The sequence below is a fragment of the Bidens hawaiensis genome, unplaced genomic scaffold, assembly GCF_021521415.1.
Source record: "Bidens hawaiensis isolate Kalapana, Puna unplaced genomic scaffold, B.hawaiensis_p1.1 tig00003570_1, whole genome shotgun sequence".
NCBI lineage: Eukaryota > Viridiplantae > Streptophyta > Magnoliopsida > Asterales > Asteraceae > Bidens > Bidens hawaiensis.
The window spans coordinates 1,054,432-1,062,040 of record NW_027491203.1 but is presented as its reverse complement, the minus strand read 5'-3'; positions in this window follow the sequence as shown (position 1 = coordinate 1,062,040).

Genomic DNA, 7,609 nt, shown 5'->3' with positions numbered 1-7,609 from the left:
ACCGGTGAAGTTCGCTTAAGCGAGCTGACTGGTGTATAAAAACCCTAAAAATGAACTATTTTCATATGAATGAGTTAAACAAGTAAAAATAAATCATCCGAAAATAATTCGGATGATTTGAGTAATTTTAACCTATTTTAACAGTTTCCGGTACGCCAAAGACGGAAACGGGTCCCGCGGCCAAACGGGACGTCTAAACCGAGCTATAATTTCACCACTTTAATTAAGTTATCAGTCAGCAACTATTTTCGGGTCGTGTGCGACCAAACTCAGTTTGAAACATAAAATTGGATAACCGTGCTGGGCACGCAAAACGGGGAAAACGAATTAATAGAAAATTTGACTGTTGAACTCTAAACGACGTCACAATCTGAGTCCGGAGAAGTATTTCGGGTACAGTACTGGGTTAACAGTGTCCCCAGATGTACCAGTTGATACGGTTAAAAGATTATATAAACAATAAGTGTATAATAACGATCTTAGGGATCATATTACAGATTGGACGCGTTAATTGATAATGATTGTTGTTACCTGCTTGCATGTGCTAAGGTGAGTTTCACGAGCCCCTTTTTCTGAATTGTTTTCAAATATTTTCCCGGGGCGGAAAGCATGTTACTATTGAAATGTTTAAATACATACTGAACGCATGGATTTGCGTGTATTTATAAATATTTGATTGTACGGGAATCGTACGGAGTGAGTACAGGACTGGGTTAACAGTGTCCCCAGATGTCTTTGGAAGTGTTTCCGGGTTAACATTGCCCCCGGAGTGAGTACAGTACTGGGTTAACAGTGTCCCCAGGGGTTCCTAGAAGTGTTTTCGGGTTAACATTGCCCCCGGAGTGAGTACAGTACTGGGTTAACAATGTCCCCAGGGGTTCCTAAAAGTGTTTCTGGGTTAACATTGTCCCCGGAGTGAGTACAGTACTGGGTTAACAGTGTCACCAGATAATATTATTTTATGATATGGATTTATCATGGTTTACTAAAATTGTGAAACTCACCAACTATTCGTAGTTGACCCGTTTTCTCACGTGCTTTTCAGGTACAATTAAGATGAAGTGATTGCTTACGTGCTAAGTGCTTGATGTGTGTAAGATTTGCGTGCAGGATGTTAGGATACATTATAACAAATAGAATTGTGTATCGTGTTGTATGATGCGTGTATCACCTAGACGGTAATGAAATACAAGATAATGCAATTTGAAGTATATTAATGTATTCAGTTTTCTTTATAAACAATGTGGTTGATATCAGCGGTGTCTGTTGCATCCCGTTTACGTTTCCGCTGCGGTTGCGGGGTGTTACAGTAATTGTGTTCTTCGTCTTCTACACCAATAAACGAGTCTAGGAGGATTCCGCACTCCTAGACATCGTGCGGATCTTGTATCGATCGACGACGCCCCGTAGGAACCTACAAGTGGTATCAGTGCCTTAGGCTCTTATGCTATGGTTCGAGATCTGCGTTTTGGTGTTTCTGGCACGTTTCTGATGCGTTTTTGGCCGAACGGCCGCCGCAGGCGAAGTTATGGGGTTCAGGCGAAGTTGTCTCTTAAATTTTAGGGTTTAGGCAAAGTTATGGACAGGCGAAGTTATGGACAGGCGAAGTTATGGACAGGCGAAGTTAAGGAGGGGCGAAGTTGATTTTTAGGCGAAGTTGACTTTAGGCGAAGTTAAAAAAAAAAGGTTTAAAAAAAAAAATTGTTTGGAGTTTTCGTCTGTATGGCCATGTGTACACGATTATTGTGAGACCGAAGACGTTGTTCCGTCAACGAGTGAAACTTGTTATCTCTTGGTCTTATGTGTGAACAAATACGTGTCAACTCAGGATATGGAGTTGAGGTTGTGAATGGGATATTGATTGAAACTGGATATTGACACATATTTGGGTGTTTGTGGGCAAATGGAATAGTTGTTGTTCGAGGTTGACCACTGAAGAAAGTCAAATTGAACTGAAGGTTTTTGTCATTACTGGATTGCGGTCAGAGCATATTATTTATGTTATTTTCAAGGCGTTCGAGAATTGGATCCTGAAACGTGATGCTTATTTATTAAAGTGAAAATCCTGGAACAAGTTGGATTTAATCGGGAATTAAAGTGTTTATGTTCTTGATCGTTATCCCTGGTGATTGAAGATGCTTCGGATTAATTAATGGTCATGTGTGTTAGATTCTGTCAAGGTGGTTTTGTGATGAAATTGATCACTTGATGTTGAGTAGTTGAAGATTAAACCTTATCGTATGCCGACGTGTTGGTGAAGTTGTGGAGGGAGCCCAATTTCACGTGTTGGTGAAGTTAGAAGAACTTCACGTGTTGGTGAAGTCAGAAGGACTCACGTGATTGGTTGAGATGATCAATTAGGCACGGGGATGCATGCATTTCAAAGACCTCAATCTATATAGTCGGAGAAGCTTACACTGAAGGGGAGATCTGATATGGAAGACGCTGGGTGATTGGTAGATTTGTGAAGCTACAAGACAGTTTCAGACACGGCTGGTTGAAGAGCAAACAGAAGATCATCAGTTAAGAGGGAGTCTGTTGGTGCATGTTTTGTAACAGATGATCTTTTGTGTTTGTTAGAATTGAGAGCAACGGTCAAAGGGGAGTCTGTTGGTGCATTTTGTGACCGTCGCTATGCAATTTTGTTCAGCGGAAACGAAGTACGAAGTTAGAACAACTTCGCCATAGGCGAAGTTGTAACAACTTCGCCATAGGCGAAGTTGTAACAACTTCGCCATAGGTGAAGTTGTAACAACTTCTGCCATTGGCGAAGTTAGAACAACTTCGCCTTAGGCGAAGTTATAACAACTTCGCCTTAGGCGAAGTTATAACAACTTCGCCTACTGGCCCAAGCCCAAGCCCGCGAAGTTGTTTTGTCTATATATATATGTGTCTTGTTTAGGTTTGAGTATCTAGAAAATTAGAGTATTGTGTGTTCAGTTCAAGTAGCTAGAGAGAAACAGAGAGGCAGAGTCGTGTGGGACGGCCCGAGGTAGAGCTCACCTCGGGTCGGCCGTCATTTTTTTTCGTGTTTGGTATGTAATGTGTTTCGGTTATTATATAAAAGATCTGCAGATGTGTTTATCCCATTCGTGTGTTTGTTCGTGTGTTTGTATGTGTGTAATCGTGTTCTTCGTCTTCTACACCAATAAACGAGTCTAGGAGGATTCCGCACTCCTAGACATCGTGCGGATCTTGTATCGATCGGCGACGCCCCGGGGGGACTTACATTAATAAAAATATTTAAATGGTTAATAATATAAAAAAAAACTAAAAACTCGGCGCTGGGGATGGTTCGAACCCGCGCCCCCAGCCTCAACGAGACTTAACACACACCCCCTGGCCCGCATGGCAAGGGGTTAATTGATTAACATATGAAACGAAAACTATATAACTACACAGACGCGCAAACCAGAATAATCTCATGAACCCTAGATCAACAACCTAGCAATCCGCTAAGTGTTGAATCAATTAATGTTAGGGTTATTGATGAGTGCAACGAAACGAACATAACTGTATGATTAAATACCTTTATCGATGATTAATTGATAGCATATTTGATCAAAGTCAGGCCGGCCGAAACGATGACGAACTGGATACTTGCAGAGTGTTATACTCAGATTAGTTTTAGGGGTATTGTTGACGACGAAGGAGGATGGTCCAGAACAATCTAATTCCACTATCTTTGTCTCTAAGGTATAATACCCAAAATTGATATATATACGGCTTGTTTATTGCAATACGTATCAATTGATCTAAATTTCCTAATTAGCGATGTCGGAAATAACATTTAAGGTAAGTATAACGATATGCATTAAACAATTCCCAGGATTATGCCGAAAATTGAGGTCCAAGTTAGCCAATGGGTGTCGGTTCGCGAATCAGGTTTATGTATACGGATTCAATTGATGGGTAAACGGGTATTTGGATCTGGTAAGGTATAATAATATAATAATAATAATAATATAAATCTTGCAGTTTGGTCCCTACAGTTTGAGGATGGAAGCATACTAAGATAATAATTTAAGTTTGGGTCAAAACTGCCAAAATGTGAAAGTTATGTAATATATAATTAATTAAGTAATAATTTAATAATAGTTAATTTACTCGATAAATTCGGAAAAATTTCCCGAACATCTAAATGGGTCGGGTTTATAAATTTTGAAAAGTCCGTGTTGTTAATCATTTTAAGCCGTCTAACAAAACCCCTAACTTATCTTGACCAAACAATCAACAGATTAAACGAATTGAACATCTAGGGTTTAAAGGAAGATATATGAAGTTCAAGGTTTGTATATATTTAATTGTTTTCATCATATAACATAAAATCCAAATTGGTCTAGTGGTTAGTTCAACTTTGTGTGGTTGTAAGGACCTGGCTCTAACCTGGGCCTGTGCATTTTTATTGTATATTCTTTTTAAAGCCTTTATTTTATTTATTATACACTAGCTATATTTTTATAAATTATTATAAATCAAGTAAAATTATTATAAGTTAAATAACAATTGTTTTAGATTATTTTTTATCCTTTACAACAAAAATTTAAACGTTTAAAAACTTGAACCATTCGTTAAAACTCGTAAAATAAATATATAAATATATATCTATATTATCTTCATAAACTTTATAAATTCTAAAAGACAACATTTATACTAAAACAAAATATACCAGAAACGCTAAAATCTTGTAACTTTATTATCTAAAAATTTAATATTAAACTTATAAATAATATTATAATAATAAATCGTTAAAATCCGTTAAACATAAATATAATTTAAAAGGGTAAGAATATATATACAAATAATAACGTATTAACCATAAAACCGACATTTTATTTCCATTAATTAGTTAGTAATTCTCGGGTTTTTATTATTTTAGCTCTTGAGATTTGATCCTTTGGTTTCATATAACGCGCTTTCCGTTTCATTTTCAAGTTTGTCATCCAAATTCAAATGTGAGTTTCTCACACCCCTTTTACCTTTTTATTACTTTTGGGGGTAACATATATATCCTACAAAACGCAACTATTTATGATTTCGCTTACAAACTATAATTCATTACATGGACTTTTGTGTTACTTGCTCAAAATTACTTTTTAATTGATTACTTCAATATAGTATGATCATACCCCCCCCCCCCATTGCGCTCAAGACCTTGTTGTTAGAGTGGAAAAGGGCCGCAATATCCGAGTACGCTGGTGCAGAATCCCAATTAGAAAGGACCTTATTTGCTTTTCACGAGTTTTCATGGAATTGTATGATTTATATGTGTTATACAAAAACTGTGTGAACTCACCAACTATTAAGTTAGTTGATATTATTTTATACATATTTTATAGGTCTGCTTATTAGAGGATGAAACAAGATAAGACACTAGACATTTGGTTTTTTAATAAAGTGTTTTACATGTTTCCTTTCCTTGTAATTTCTTATTTGCAAAAGAACTTGTTATCTGAATCATCAATGAAATAATGATAATATTGTCACTTAATAGTGTCACATGTGTTTGAACAATCAGTAAGTCGCACCCGGGCGTATTCCGCTTTAGCCGGGGTGTTACATATTGGTATAAGAGACGTGACTATAAGATAGGACATTAGATGTAGTGTTTTAGTTAGTTATAGTTTAATTGCTTAATTGTTTAGGTTGCATGATTAGAAATTATGTGAGCCTTACGTGATTGTTCAAAACATTTACTTGTTATTATTATACTGATGATTCAATCACTTCAGTTACACAAGCACACACAAGTCCAAGGCTTATGCCTAAAAGCAAAGATTTTTCAACATTTTCAATAATCGGTTTTTGTTGTGGTGTTCCGATATTTCTTCATCTTAAAGATGGTTCTTTATGGCGGGTATGTAGTAAACTGTAAGGGGGACGTGCTTGTTTTTCGAAACTCTTGAAACCAATGTTATTGAAACCTAAGTATAAGCAATGCGCATAAATCCCAATCAAACGCGGGGCCAGGTTGGTTACCTGGAGAGTTAGGAAAGGCCATGAACTCTACTAAACCAAAGCATACCACTTTGAATGCCATATGAGTCATAACTATAAGTTTTCAGACGTGACCATGTTCTCTTTGTGAAAAGAATATGGTTGCACTCCTAAGGATGTTACGCAAGTCATGGTGGTTCATGCGACGTGTGACTCCGATCCTCAATGTTTTACAATGTGTTTAACAGGAAGTCTGTCAAGTCGTGGTGATACATGAATACCCAGCTTTCAGTTCAATTTGAATTTGAGTTTCTTTTATGTTTGAAAATAAGAGTACATGGTGGTTCATAAAAACTCTAAAGTTCCACACAAGATTTATTACCATTGTCATGATTTTTATTTATTTATTTACTTATTTATTTCTTTTAAAACGAACTTTAATAAGGATTTTTCTATACCACGCCCTATTCCGAGTCTCCCGAATTTCATTACCATTGTTCGCGGAATGTTTCTTCGTTTCAACAAGCGTCGTTCTTCTGAAACCTCTAGCCGCAAGTTAATTGCTCAAATCACCAAACAGCTAGCCGCGGTCATTCCCGGTATGATGACCCAAATTCACCAAAACCGTTTTGCTAGTATCACTTATGCTTCATGCGATCCTAAAGCATCTCGCTATTCGTTTAAGACTTTCACCAGTACCAAACCCTTAGATTTTGACAGGACTCAAGGTTTCACTGCTCTACTTCAGTGGTACGAACATATGGAGAGCAAATTCCTCCACATTGAGTGTCCCGATGAAAAGCGAACCAATTTTGCTACAAGTGTCTCTGAGAAAGGGGCACTTACCTCGTGGGTAGAGGAAAAGTCAACTCATGGTGCCGAAGCTGCCATGGCTATGTCGTGGGATGAATTGAAAGAACTGATGACCAAGCAGTTCTGCCTCCAAGTGAGCTCATGAATTGGAAGCTGAGTTTTGGAACCTCAAACAAGAGAGTGGTGAGCACGCAACTTACACTTCTCGTTTCAATGAACTCAGTGTGCTGGTACCACACCTTGTTACCCCAACTTCGCGTGCCATCGATAAGTACATTCAGGGACTACCGAGACAAATTCAAGATAGTGTCTTGAGTAGTGCTCCCAAAGAACATGGTGACGCGATTAACCTTGCTGCAACTTTAACTGCTAATCATGTTAAAGTCGGGACTTTGACATTGAAGGGATCAAAGATGCCTACTGATAAACCCTCTAATGAGTTCAAAGAATCGAAAATCGAGTCATCAAAGCCTGCCTCTTCCTCAAACTACCGCATGAGGAAATGCAAGAACTATGCGCTAATCCAACAAACCACACCTCAATCCCAACCCAACCTTGCACCACCTCTTCAGAAACCGTACAATGGACCCCATCCGTTGTGCAACGCCTACCAACGAAACCATCCCGCCTTTTCCATTTGTCGTCAATGCACTCGTTGCAACCATTTTGGGCACTTTAGTACCACTTGCCGGGAGACCTCTGTCGTCGCTCCTCCAAGTTTGGCTCAACCAAACCCTCGTCTGATGCCTTATGCCCAACCTTTGAATCAAGTGCGAGCTTGCTATCATTGTGGTGATCCTAACCACTTTTTTAACGCGTGTCCACGACTCGGAACTATGAACTCGCTTCAGCTAGCTCC